Source organism: Triticum dicoccoides, chromosome 6A (genome assembly GCF_002162155.2).
Source record: "Triticum dicoccoides isolate Atlit2015 ecotype Zavitan chromosome 6A, WEW_v2.0, whole genome shotgun sequence".
NCBI lineage: Eukaryota > Viridiplantae > Streptophyta > Magnoliopsida > Poales > Poaceae > Triticum > Triticum dicoccoides.
Window position 1 is genome coordinate 399,487,717 of NC_041390.1, and position 14,657 is coordinate 399,502,373.

Consider the following 14,657-nt stretch of genomic DNA (forward strand, 5'->3'; position numbering starts at 1 on the left):
CGACGTGGTATCAGCCGAAGCCTTCTTGACGTCAGCGACTGAGCGGCGCGCGCCGGGGTGGACCATGTAATGCAACTTCCTTTGTAATGGAGGTTGCTAGGTCTGCTCACCGACCGCGTATGCAACATGCAGGTGTGCAACAGGCGATGGGCCCAGACCCCTACGCGCATAGGATTTAGACCAGCATGCTGACCTCTCTGTTGGGCCTAGGTGGGGCTGCGACGTGTTGATCTTCCGAGGCTGGGCATGACCCAGGAAAGTGTGTCTTGCCAGAGGGATCGAGCGTGTTGGGTAATGTCGTGCACCCCTGTAGGGATGTTTATCTATTTGAATAGCCGTGTCCCTCGGTAAAAGGACGACCCGGAGTTGTACCTTGACCTTATGACAACTAGAACCGGATACTTAATAAAACACACGCTTTCAAGTGCTAGATATTACCCGGTGATCACTCTCTCATAGGGGCGATGAGGAGAGGATTGCCGGGAAGGATTATGCTATGCGATGATACTTGGTGAACTTACCATCTACTCTCTTCTACATGCTGCAAGATGGAAGCTGCCAGAAGTGTAGTCTTCGACAGGACTAGCTATCCCCCTCTTATTCTGGCATTCTGCAGTTCAGTCCACCGATATTGCCCCTTTACACTGATACCCATGCATATGTAGTGTAGATCCTTGCTTGCGAGTACTTTGGATGAGTACTCACGGTTGCTTTTATCCCTCTTTTCCCTCTTTCCATTCTTCTCGGTTGTCGCAACCAGATGCTAGAGCCCGTGAGTCAGACGCCACCTTCGATGACCCCTACTACACTAAGGGTGCCTACTGCCCCTACTACACTGAGGGTGCCTACTGCTACGTTCAGGCCACCGACGACCAGGAGTAGTTTAGAAGGATCCCAGTCAGGAGGCCGGCACCTCTTTCGATCTGTATCCTACTTTGTGCTAGCCATCTTATGGCACCTTGTTTAACTTTATGTCTGTACTCAGGTATTGTTGCTTCCGTTGACTCGTCTATGATCGAGCACTTGTATTCGATCCCTCGAGGCCCCTGACTTGTATTATGATGCTTGTATGACTTATTTTATTTTAGAGTTGTGTTGTGATATCTTCCCGTGAGTCCCTGATCTTGATCGTACACGTTTGCATGTATGATTAGTGTACGATTGAATTGGGGGCGTCACAAGTTGGTGTCAGAGCCGACTACCTGTAGGAATCGCCCTTCCACTCCTTGGTCGAAGTCGAGTCTAGACATTGCAAAACTTTTACTAACATGGATGTATGTCTTACGAGCCCACGTCACCATTGGGTGGTATTAGGATCTTTTATTCCTCGTCTATACTCTGGGACTCTGATCTCTCCTCTACTCGGGTTAAATGATTTTGCTAACTCAAACACTAGGTTCTCGTAACTACTTCCTCCCGGAGAGCCCTCACTCCAGATGATTGCTTGGTGCACCGAAGGATCCCATAGATACTCTAAGATGTTCTCTCGAGACTTTGCGCCATCGCTTTTGCAATTCCCTTCCATCGATAAACCCCCTATGGATAACCACGTACACTTGTCCTTCATACAATCATTTCCTGTTGATCTTGTTATTACAAGATACCCCGAAATTCTCTCTATTGTTATGAGAATCCTTTGAGATACTGCCTTGCAGTTCTTTGCCACATAATTACCCCTGCGGATAATTCCTCGCTCTTACCGAGTATCCGCTCATCCCCAGTTGTTCATGTGTTTCACAAAATTCTTTGAAATACTATCCAATCTTTCGAGAATCCTCTGCAGCCTATGGCTCTTGAAATGCTTGCCTGTCTGCATTATGGTTAATTCCAAATGACTAGCAATATTCATGGATGTCCTTTGCCTTTATCATCTTGGGTCCCTTGATTCAATATGTTGCGAATGTTGCAATCCTTAATCAGATCCTAGAATTCATCCTTTCGGCTCAGACGTCATTTTAAACATGAGCTGGATCTCGACCAATCAAATTGCCATCGATTGTACCCCTAAGCCTACTCAACTTATCCATCCTTGATCAGAGCGTTGCTTCTAATCCCTTGATATGGAAATCATAATTATTTTGCATTTGAGCTTTGAATTAGTCGGCTGTTTCCATAATCAGATCTCCTTGCATTCTTTCTTGCTCTGGTTGAGTACCGATGCTCACATCAAATCCCTTGTGGACCACCGGATCCTTTGTTGAATTATCATCCGACAGTGTCCTTCGTATACAACACCTCAAGAAGTTCTCTTCTCTGATACATAATACCATTGATAAATCCTATTCTCTGATTTGGCCAACCATGCTCTGTTTTCGAGCTGGTGATATTTACTATTGAAGCTTGTGGTATATGTTTCCATGATGCCCCGATGGGTTGAACCTAGTTTTCACGAGTCGTACTCTTATGGTATTTTGCCAGATAAAATTTCAACACTACAACTTCATCAAACGCGAGAAGTGAATGAAAGGTTATGCATTGGAGAAGTGGGAGTCGACCTTGAACTTTGTGTTCATGCCCATGGGCACGATGTAGATCATATCATGGAAGCTTCTCTTATATTAATTATTACCTTGGTATAAGTTCATCTTATATGTGGGATCTGGTCTTTTGCAATCGTGGTTCTGACCATGATTGTTCTCCTTTGATTCCATTCCTCGAACAAGTTAAAGTACTTGTCTTCTGCGGATCATTTCACCTGTCCAACCTCTACTTTGATCTATCGTCGAGTATTACCCCCCTGGCATCTCGAGATTATCATGGAACCGCTTAACTTCTTATGAGTTCTTCATCAAGTACTACCTTCTCACTGATTCCAATTTTTCCTGGATTCTGAGTAGTTAGTCACTCAAGTACACCGATAACTAAATCACGTCTGTTCTGTGATTCAACAATTCTTAGCAATCTTCTTTGCTTATGAGTTTGTACCCGATCACTTCATTCCTAGCTTGATTGACTATATCATTATTGTGCTAATTTTTAACTGTGCTACCTGGTCCTTCTTCACGGAGCACAATTTTCGATGATGAGCTAACCTTACGTCGATCTTCCTCGTCATATCATTTCGACTTGAACAACAAGCTTGATTTTGAGTATGCGACCTATCCTTGGTTCCAATAACCTTTCGCTTCATCATTCCTTTGACTATGTGTCATCTTCGATCGATTGCATCTTCATGAAACCTCTTGAGAAATGAGTCATGATCATCATCAAAATTTTGACTCCTTCCTGGATATCAATCGTATTCATGATGAGAAATACTATCCTTGCCCCTTGACGAATTGTGTTATCATAGACAACATCCTTACCTTCCTTTCATCACAAACTTGTTCATGTTATGGATGCAACTTGCTATCTAGCTTGTATTATGTTCTACCTGGAAGTGTTACCGTCTCATATGTAAGGATGTTGGAGGATTGCTCCACCTTTTAAGAATTCTTGGAATAGTGATACTTCTCACCATCGCCATTCTTTCTTGGTTCTCGTGTTGATTCTAACCGGGATACCAATAAGTGAACGGTGTTGCTTGGATTCTGTACTTCGAGCAACCCTATTGCTTTGGAGTTAATGGTCGATAGTTCATTCTTAGACTATTGGTTATTGAATCACCATTCTAACCTTGATCATGCTACTTAAGCTCATATTTTGGGTGCACCTTTCAACCAATGTTTAATTGTGTGTGTTTTCCTCCAGCATACATCATTATACCATTTGAACTGACAAATGTTATCCTCTTGTTCACATAATTGTGGAAATTCATCTTTTTGGAAATCTCAATGAATTGTCGCTGAGCCCATCAGCTGAAGGGAATATGCCCTAGAGGCAAGAGTAAAGTTATTATTTATTTCCTTCTATCATGATAAAAGTTTATTATTCATGCTAGAATTGTATTAACCGGAAACATAATACATGTGTGAATACATAGACAAACAAAGTGTCACTAGTATGCCTCTACTTGACTAGCTCGTTAATCAAAGATGGTTAAGTTTCCTAACCATGAACAAAGAGTTGTTATTTGATTAACGGATCACATCATTAGGTGAATGATCTGATTGACATGACCCATTCCATTAGCTTAGCACCCGATCGTTTAGTATGTTGCTATTGCTTTCTTCATGACTTATACATGTTCCTATGACTATGAGATTATGCAACTCCCGTTCGCCGGAGGAACACTTTGTGTGCTACCAAACGTCACAACGTAAATGGGTGATTATAAAGGTGCTCTACAGGTGTCTCCAAAGGTACATGTTGGGTTGGCGTATTTCGAGATTAGGATTTGTCACTCCGATTGTCGGAGAGGTATCTCTGGGCACTCTCGGTAATACACATCACATAAGCCTTGCAAGCATTGCAAATAATGAGTTAGTTGTGAGATGATGTATTACGGAACGAGTAAAGAGACTTGCCGGTAACGAGATTGAACTAGGTATGGGATACCGACGATCGAATCTCGGGCAAGTAACATACCGATGACAAAGGGAACAACGTATGTTGTTATGCGGTCTGACCGATAAAAGATCTTCGTAGAATATGTAGGAGCCAATATGAGCATCCAGGTTCCGCTATTGGTTATTGACCGAAGACGTGTCTCGGTCATGTCTACATTGTTCTCGAACCCGTAGGGTCCGCACGCTTAAGGTTTCGATGACAGTTATATTATGAGTTTATGAGTTTTGATGTACCGAAGTTAGTTAGGAGTCCCGGATGTGATCACGGACATAACGAGGTGTCTCGAAATGGTCGAGACATAAAGATTGATATATTGGACGGCTATATTCGGACACCGGAAGTGTTCCAGGGAAGTTTCGGATAAAACCGGAGCACCTGGGGGTTACCAGAACCCCCCGGGGGTTAATGGGCCTCATGGGCCTAAAGTGGAGAAGAGGAGGGGCTGCCAGGGCAGGCCGCGCGCCCCCTCTCCCCCTAGTACGAATTGGACAAGGAGGGAGGGGCGGCGCCCCCCCTTTTCCTTCTCTCCTTCCCCCTCTCCTACTTGGACAAGGAAAGGGAGGGGAGTCCTACTCCCGGTAGGAGTAGGACTCCTCCTGCGCGCCTCCTACTAGGGCCAGCCGCACCCCCCCCCCTTGGATCCTTTATATACAGAGGCAAGGGGCACCCCTAGACACACAAGTTGATCCACGTGATCATATTCTTAGCCGTGTGCGGTGCCCCCTTCCACCATAGTCCTCGATAATATTGTAGCAGTGCTTAGGCGAAGCCCTGCGACGGTAGTACATCAAGATCGTCACTACGCCGTCGTGCTAACGGAACTCTTCCCCGACACTTTGCTGGATCGGAGTCCGGGGATCGTCATCGAGCTGAACGTGTGCTAGAACTCGGAGGTGCCGTAGTTTCGGTGCTTGATCGGTCGAGTCGTGGAGACGTACGACTACATCAACCAAGTTAACACTTCCGTTGTCGATCTACAAGGGTACGTAGATCACACTCTTCCCCTCTCGTTGCTATGCATCACCATGATCTTGCGTGTGCGTAGGAATTTTTTTGAAATTACTACGAAACCCAACATTGGCATCCGAGCCTAGGTTTTATGTGTTGATGTTATATGCACGAGTAGAACACAAGTGAGTTGTGGGCGATATAAGTCATACTGCTTACCAGCATGTCATACTTTGGTTCGGCGGTATTGTTGGACGAAGCGGCCCGGACCGACATTACGCGTACGCTTATGCGAGACCGGTTCTCCCGACGTGCTTTGCACAAAGGTGGCTAGCGGGTGACAGTTTCTCCGACTTTAGTTGAACCGAGTGTGGCTACGCCCGGTCCTTGCGAAGGTTAAAACAGCACCAACTTGACAAACTATCATTGTGGTTTTGATGCGTAGGTAAGATTGGTTCTTGCTTAAGCCCGTAGCAGCCACGTAAAACTTGCAACAACAAAGTAGAGGACGTCTAACTTGTTTTTGCAGGGCATGTTGTGATGTGATATGGTCAAGACATGATGCTAAATTTTATTGTATGAGATGATCATGTTTTGTAACCGAGTTATCGACAACTGGCAGGAGCCATATGGTTGTCGCTTTATTGTATGCAATGCAATCGCGCTGTAATGCTTTACTTTATCACTAAGCGGTAGCGATAGTCGTGGAAGCATGAGATTGGCGAGACGACAACGATGCTACGATGGAGATCAAGGTGTCGTGCCGGTGACGATGGTGATCACGACGGTGCTTCGAGGATGGAGATCACAAGCACAAGATGGTGATGGCCATATCATATAACTTATATTGATTGCATGTGATCTTTATCTTTTATGCATCTTATCTTGCTTTGATTGACGGTAGCATTATAAGATGATCTCTCACTAATTATCAAGAAGTGTTCTCCCTGAGTATGCACCGTTGCGAAAGTTCTTCGTGCTGAGACACCACGTGATGATCGGGTGTGATAGGCTCTACGTTCAAATACAACGGGTGCAAAACAGTTGCACACGCGGAATACTCAGGTTATACTTGGCGAGCCAAGCATATACAGATATGGCCTCGGAACACGGAGACCGAAAGGTCGAGCGTGAATCATATAGTAGATATGATCAACATAGCGATGTTCACCAATGAAACTACTCCATCTCATGTGATGATCGGACATGGTCTAGTTGATTTGGATCACGTAATCACTTAGAGGATTAGAGGGATGTCTATCTAAGTGGGAGTTCTTAAGTAATATGATTAAATTGAACTTAAATTTATCATGAACTTAGTCCTGGTAGTATTTTGCAAATTATGTTATAGATCAATAGCTCGCGTTGTTGCTTCCCTGTGTTTATTTTGATATGTTCCTAGAGAAAATTGTGTTGAAAGATGTTAGTAGCAATGATGCGGATTGGATCCGTGATCTGAGGTTTATCCTCATTGCTGCACAGAAGAATTATGTCCTTGATGGACCGCTAGGTGACAGACCTATTGCAGGAGCAGATGCAGAAATTATGAACGTTTGGCTAGCTCAATATGATGACTACTTGATAGTTTAGTGCACCATACTTAAATGGCTTAGAATCGGGACTTCAAAGACGTCATGGACCATATGAGATGTTCCAGGAGTTGAAGTTAATATTTCAAGCAAATACCCGAGTTGAGAGATATGAAGTCTCCAACAAGTTCTATAGCTAAAAGATGGAGGAGAATCGCTCAACTAGTGAGCATGTGCTCAGATTGTCTGGGTACTACAATCGCTTGAATCAAGTGGGAGTTAATCTTCTAGATAAGATAGTGATTGACAGAATTCTCTAGTCACCATCACCAAGTTAGTAGAACTTCGTGATGAACTATAATATGCAAGGGATAACGGAAACAACTCCCAAGCTCTTCGTGATGCTGAAATCAACGAAGGTAGAAATCAAGAAAAACATCAAGTGTTGATGGTTGACAAGACCACTAGTTTCAAGAAAAGGGCAAAGGGAAGAAGGGGAACTTCAAGAAGAACGGCAAGCAAGTTGCTGCTCAAGTGAAGAAGCCCAAGTCTGATCCTAAGCCTAAGACTAAGTGCTTCTACTGCAAAGGGACTGGTCACTGGAAGCAGAACTACCCCAAGTGATTGGCGGATAAGAAGGATGGCAAAGTGAACATAAGTATATTTGATATACATGTTATTGATGTGTACTTTACTAGTGTTTATAGCAACCCCTCAGTAATAGATACTAGTTCAGTTGCTAAGATTAGTAACTCGAAACGGGAGTTGCAGAATAAACAGAGACTAGTTAAGGGTGAGGTGACGATGTGTGTTGGAAGTGGTTCCAAGATTGATATGATCATCATCGCACACTCCCTATACTTTTGGGATTAGTGTTGAACCTAAATAAGTGTTATTTGGTGTTTGCGTTGAGCATGAATATGATTTGATCATGTTTATTGTAATACGGTTATTCATTTAAGTAAGAGAATAAATTGTTGTTCTGTTTACATGAATAAAACCTTATATGGTTACACACCCAATGAAAATAGTTCGTTGGATCTCGATGATAGTAATACACATAATCATAATATTGAAATCAAAAAGATGCAAAGTTAATAATGATAGTGCAACTTATTTGTGGCACTGCTGTTTAGGTCATATTGGTGTAAAGCGCATGAAGAAACTCCATGCTGATGGGCTTTTGGAATCACTTGATTATGAATCAGTTGATGCTTGCGAACCATGCCTCATGGGCAAGATGACTAAGACTCCGTTCTTCGGAACAATGGAGCGAGCAACAAATTTGTTGGAAATCATACATACTGATGTATGTGGTCCGATGAATATTGAGACTCGCGACAGGTATAATTATTTTCTGATCTTCATAGATGATTTGAGCAGATATGAGTATATCTACTTGATGAAACATAAGTCTGAAACATTTGAAAAGTTCAAAGAATTTCAGAGTGAAGTGGAAAATCATCGTAACAAGAAAATAAAGTTTCTACGATCTGATCGTGGAGAAGGGTATTTGAGTTATGAGTTTGGTCTTCAGTTAAAACAATGTGAAATAGTTTCACTACTCACGCCACCTGGAACACCACAGCATAATGGTGTGTTCGAAACGTCATAACCGTACTTTATCAGATATGGTGCGACCTATGATGTCTCTTACCGATCTACCACTACCGTTTTGGGGTTATGCATTAAAGACAACTGCATTCACATTTAAAAGGGCACCATCTAAGTCCGTTGAGACGACACAATCTGAACTGTGGTTTGGCAAGAAACCAAAGTTGTCATTTCTTAAAGTTTGGGATTGTGATGCTTATATGAAAAAGTTTCATCCTGATAAGCTCAAACCCAAATCGGAGAAATATGTCTTCATAGGATACCCAAAGGAGACTATTGGGTACACCTTCTATCACAGATCCGAAGGCAAGACATTCGTTGCTAAGAATGGATCCTTTCCAGAGAAGGAGTTTCTCTCAAAAGAAGTGAGTGGGAGGAAAGTAGAAAACTTGATAAGGTAATAGTACCATCTCCCTTATTGGAAAGTAGTTCATCACAGAAATCTGTTCTTGTGACTACTACACCAATTAGTGAGGAAGCTAATGATGATGATCATGTAACTTTAGATCAAGTTACTACCGAATCTCGTAGGTAAACCAGAGTGAGATCCGCACCAGAGTGGTACGGTAATCCTGTTCTGGAAGTCATGTTACTAGACCATGACGAACTTGCGAACTATGAAGAAGCGATGGTGAGCCCAGATTCCGCAAAATGGCTTGAGGCCATGAAATCTGAGATGGGATCCATGTATGAGCACAAAGTATGGACTTTGGTTGACTTGCCCGATGATCGGCAAGCCATGGAAAATAAATGGATCTTCAAGAGGAAGACGGACGCTGATAGTAGTGTTACTATCTACAAAGCTAGAATTGTCGCAAAAGGTTTTTGACAAAGTTCAAGGTGTTGACTACGATGAGATTTTCTCACTCGTATCGATGCTTAAAAGTCTGTCCAAATCATGTTAGCAATTGCCGCATTTTATGAAATCTGGCAAATGGATAACAAAACTGCAATCCTTAATGGATTTATTAAAGAAAGAGTTGTATATGATGCAACCAGAAGGTTTTGTCAATCCTAAAGGTGCTAACAAAATAAGCAAGCTCCGGCGATCCATCTATGGATTGGTGCAAGCATCTCGGAGTTGGAATAAACGCTTTGATAGTATGATCAAAGCATATAGATTTATACAGACTTGCGGTGAAGCCTGTATTTACAAGAAAGTGAGTGGGAGCACTACAACATTTCTGATAAGTATATGTGAATGACATATTGTTGATCGGAAATAATGTAGAATTATTCTGCAAAGCATAAAGGAGTGTTTGAAAGGAGTTTTTCAAAGAAAAGACCTCAGTGAAGCTGCTTACATATTGAGCATCAAGATCTATAGAGATAGATCAAGACGCTTGATAAGTTTTTTTTCAATGAGTACATACCTTGACAAGATTTTGAAGTAGTTCAAAATGGAACAGTCATAGAAAGGGTTCTTACCTGTGTTACAAGGTATGAAATTGAGTAAGACTCAAAGCCCGACCACGGCAGAAGATAGAAAGAGAATGAAAGTCATTCCCTATGCCTGAGCCATAGGTTCCATAAAGTATGCCATGCTGTGTACCAGATCTATTGTATACCCTACACTGATTTTGGCAAGGGAGTACAATAGTGATCTAGGAGTAGATCACTGGACAGCGGTCAAAATTATCCTTAGTGGAATAAGGATATGTTTCTCGATTATGGAGGTGACAAAAGGTTCGTCATAAAGAGTTACATCGATGCAAGTTTTGACACTGATCTAGATAACTTTAAGTCTCAATCTGGATACATATTGAAAGTGGGAGCAATTAGCTAGAGTAGCTCCGTGCAGAGCATTGTTGACATAGATATTTGCAAAATACATACGGATCTGAATATGGCAGACCCGTTGACTAAAATTCTCTCACAAGCAAAACATGATCACACCTTAGTAACTCTTTGGGTGTTAATCACATAGCGATGTGAACTAGATTACTGAATCTAGTAAACCCTTTGGGTGTTGGTCACATGGCGATGTGAACTATGGGTGTTAATCACATGATGATGTGAACTATCGATGTTAATCACATGGTGATGTGATCTAGATTATTGACTCTAGTGCAAGTGGGAGACTGAAGGAAATATGCCCTAGAGGCAATAATAAAGTTATTATTTTTTTCCTTATATCATGATAAAAGTTTATTATTCATGCTAGAATTGTATTAAGCGGAAACATAATACATGTGTGAATACATAGACAAACAGAGTGTCACTAGTATGCCTCTACTTGACTAGCTCGTTAATCAAAGATGGTTATGTTTCCTAACCATGAACAAAGAGTTGTTATTTGATTAACGGGATCACATCATTAGGTGAATGATCTGATTGACATGACCCATTCCATTAGCTTAGCACCCGGTCGTTTAGTATGTTGCTATTGCTTTCTTCATGACTTATACATGTTCCTATGACTATGAGATTATGCAACTCCCGTTTGCCGGAGGAACACTTTGTGTGCTACCAAACGTCACAACGTAAATGGGTGATTATAAAGGTGCTCTACAGGTGTCTCCAAAGGTACATGTTGGGTTGGCGTATTTCGAGATTAGGATTTGTCACTCCGATTGTCGGAGAGGTATCTCTGGGCCCTCTCGGTAATACACATCACATAAGCCTTGCAAGCATTGCAACTAATGAGTTAGTTGTGAGATGATGTATTACGGAACGAGTAAAGAGACTTGCCGGTAACGAGATTGAACTAGGTATGGGATACCGACGATCGAATCTCGGGCAAGTAACATACCGATGACAAAGGGAACAACGTATGTTGTTATGCGGTCTGACCGATAAAAGATCTTCGTAGAATATGTAGGAGCCAATATGAGCATCCAGGTTCCGCTATTGGTTATTGACCGGTGACGTGTCTCGGTCATGTCTACATTGTTCTCGAACCCGTAGGGTCCGCACGCTTAAGGTTTCGATGACAGTTATATTATGAGTTTTGATGTACCGAAGTTAGTTCGGAGTCCCGGATGTGATCACGGACATAACGAGGAGTCTCGAAATGGTCGAGACATAAAGATTGATATATTGGACGGCTATATTCGGACACCGGAAGTGTTCCGGGGAAGTTTCGGATAAAAACGGAGCACCGGGGGGTTACCGGAACCCCCCGGGGGGTTAATGGGCCTCATGGGCCTAAAGTGGAGAAGAGGAGGGGCTGCCAGGGCAGGCCGCGCGCCCCCTCTCCCCCTAGTCCGAATTGGACAAGGAGGGAGGGGCGGCGCCCCCCCCCCTTTTCCTTCTCTCCTTCCCCCTCTCCTACTTGGACAAGGAAAGGGAGGGGAGTCCTACTCCCGGTAGGAGTAGGACTCCTCCTGCGCGCCTCCTACTAGGGCCGGCCGCACCCCCCCCTTGGATCCTTTATATACGGAGGCAAGGGGCACCCCTAGACACACAAGTTGATCCATGTGATCATATTCTTACTAGGGCCGACCGCACCCCCCCCCCTTGGATCCTTTATATACGGAGGCAAGGGGCACCCCTAGACACACAAGTTGATCCACGTGATCATATTCTTAGCCGTGTGCGGTGCCCCCTTCCACCATAGTCCTCGATAATATTGTAGCAGTGCTTAGGCGAAGCCCTGCGACGGTAGTACATCAAGATCATCACCACGCCGTCGTGCTGACGGAACTCTTCCCCGACACTTTGTTGGATCGGAGTCCGGGGATCGTCATCGAGTTGAACGTGTGCTAGAACTTGGAGGTGCCGTAGTTTCGGTGCTTGATCGGTCGAGCCGTGGAGACGTACGACTACATCAACCAAGTTAATGCTTCAGTTGTCGATCTACAAGGGTACGTAGATCACACTCTCCCCCTCTCGTTGCTATGCATCACCATGATCTTGCGTGTGCGTAGGAATTTTTTTGGAATTACTACGAAACCCAACATCAGCCACCTCCTCCTCCTCTCCTTTGCTTAATGGTGGACTCTTGTTTTGGAACTCGCTTCCATAGTTCATTTCCCGAGAACCTTGCAATGTCATCTCATCAATTTGTGTCGCACCTTTTTCTTCTCAGGCATCCTGAGTCTGAGGTATCCTAACACCAACCAGAACTGAATCTCGGTCAGATATGATGGTTGGAACATCTTTCCAAGAGTTTTAACATTGGTCTTTATACGACCCGGTAAGGTGAAGTCATGCCTAACACACCTGACTGGAGGACCTATTGTTATGGTTTCCTTTGTAGCAAGGTTAACCATTCTTCCATGAGGAAATTGTAAGACTTATTCTATAAGTTGTTCCTGGTGAATCCTTTGTGTATCCAGAGTCCGACCTTTGATTGAAGACCATGTCAATGCTATCTCGAAGCATGTTGGTGGTACTCCGATCTTTAATAAGAACAGTTGAAGCAATGCTAAATTTTCTTTATCAATTATCCAAACATCGTTGTATGGGTAATGACATGAAATTCCTCTCCCATTACCTAATTGGTTTTCTACTTTCAATCCTGTCATGGATATCATGCTCTGCTTGTCCTTGGGAAGGATATACCCCTAAAATATGTGATTAAACATATTTTCCTTTCCATTGTTCTGTTTAATCGGATGATCATATTTTCCTTCCCATTGGTTTGTTTAACCTTTTTTGTGATCTATATGATCTAAGCGGTAATAATTTGCTGCTTATGTAGACACCTCGGCTGTACAACTCTATCAGTGAGACCCTTTTTCTACTGTTGATGACATTCCGGTAAGCGCTGATGGACGAGAACTTTGCCTATTGGTCCGCCTCGTTCAACAAGCGGGAAAATGGTTCTCTTCGTCCCTCGCCCTTGGTACCGATGTTGTTGCCAACATAACCAGCAGACTATCCTCTGACATGCCTTGCTTACATGACCGTGCAAGATGTCAGCCCCCTTTATACTTTTAACCCACATGGTGGGCCCATAACCCGCAGTTCCACATGATCGAAACCTGACTCTCCTGTACACCCTGTTGCCAAAGTTATTCCTCGCGCTTGGACTCGTATGTAATTCACGAGCCCCCTACCTAGAGATCTATTCTAGTATCAAATGCATTATTATTCCCTGTTGTTGAACCCCTTTTACACACTATTTCATGCATCGAACAATTGCCTATCCGCTTGAAACTCCTTATTGTACCTTCTTACTCTGCTCTCGAAATTTTCTAAGTTTCAATTCAAGAGTTACTTTCTGCTACCTTCCCTAGTGTTATCTACCAGGTAAGCGACCTTGTAGAGGTCAGTTCTATCAAAAATACCCCTTATTCTTTTTCATAAGTACGATGGAACTCCTGAAGAAAGGACGACAACTTCATCATGATGGCCTAAAACAGAGAAATGAAGACATCAACGTAATGGATCGACCTCTTCGAGAAGAGCAACCAAGACCGATGAAATTCGTTAGAATTTCGTAACCAGATCCTTCCCCTTTACTCCACCTCTTAAAATCTCGGGACGAGATTTCTTGTAGTGGAGGAGAATTGTGGCGCCTGGATAATTAATCTATAGTGAACCTCTGCTAATGAAGCCACGTCACCCTGGTTACTGTTGATAAACTCGCGTTGATTCGAAACCAATTCAAATTCAATTTAAAAATCAAGTCAAACAATTAAAGTTTTCAAAAGTCAAAACCAAAATGTTCTTAATGTGTCAAATAAATCATGGGTAATATTGTTGGAGAAACCACATTTTTATGAAATATTTAACTACACTAAAATGATTAAAACAGCAGCAAAACAATTCATTAATGACTTTTATATTTTATAAAATACTAAACTATTTTATTTTGGAGCAAAACTTTTTGAGGTAGTGGGTTAAATGATAATGTTAATTTAGGATTTTGTTTTGTATTTATGTTAAACTAAAGTAACTAAAAGTAAAATAAAAACAGAAAAGAAAAGAATAAGAAAAAAACAAAATTGACAAAAGGATAAAAGAACCCCCCCCCAACTGGGCCTAGGCCCAACAGGACACCAGGCCGGCCCTACTTACACCCCACCCGGTCCACACTGAAACCCTAGCCCACCCCCTCTCACCCATTTCCCCTCTACCGATCTAGATCTGGATCGGGCGCTGCCCCGACGCGTCCCGAGCTTGGCGTCGTCACCGTGCGCCGCCGCCTCCGTCGAACCTCCCCGCCTC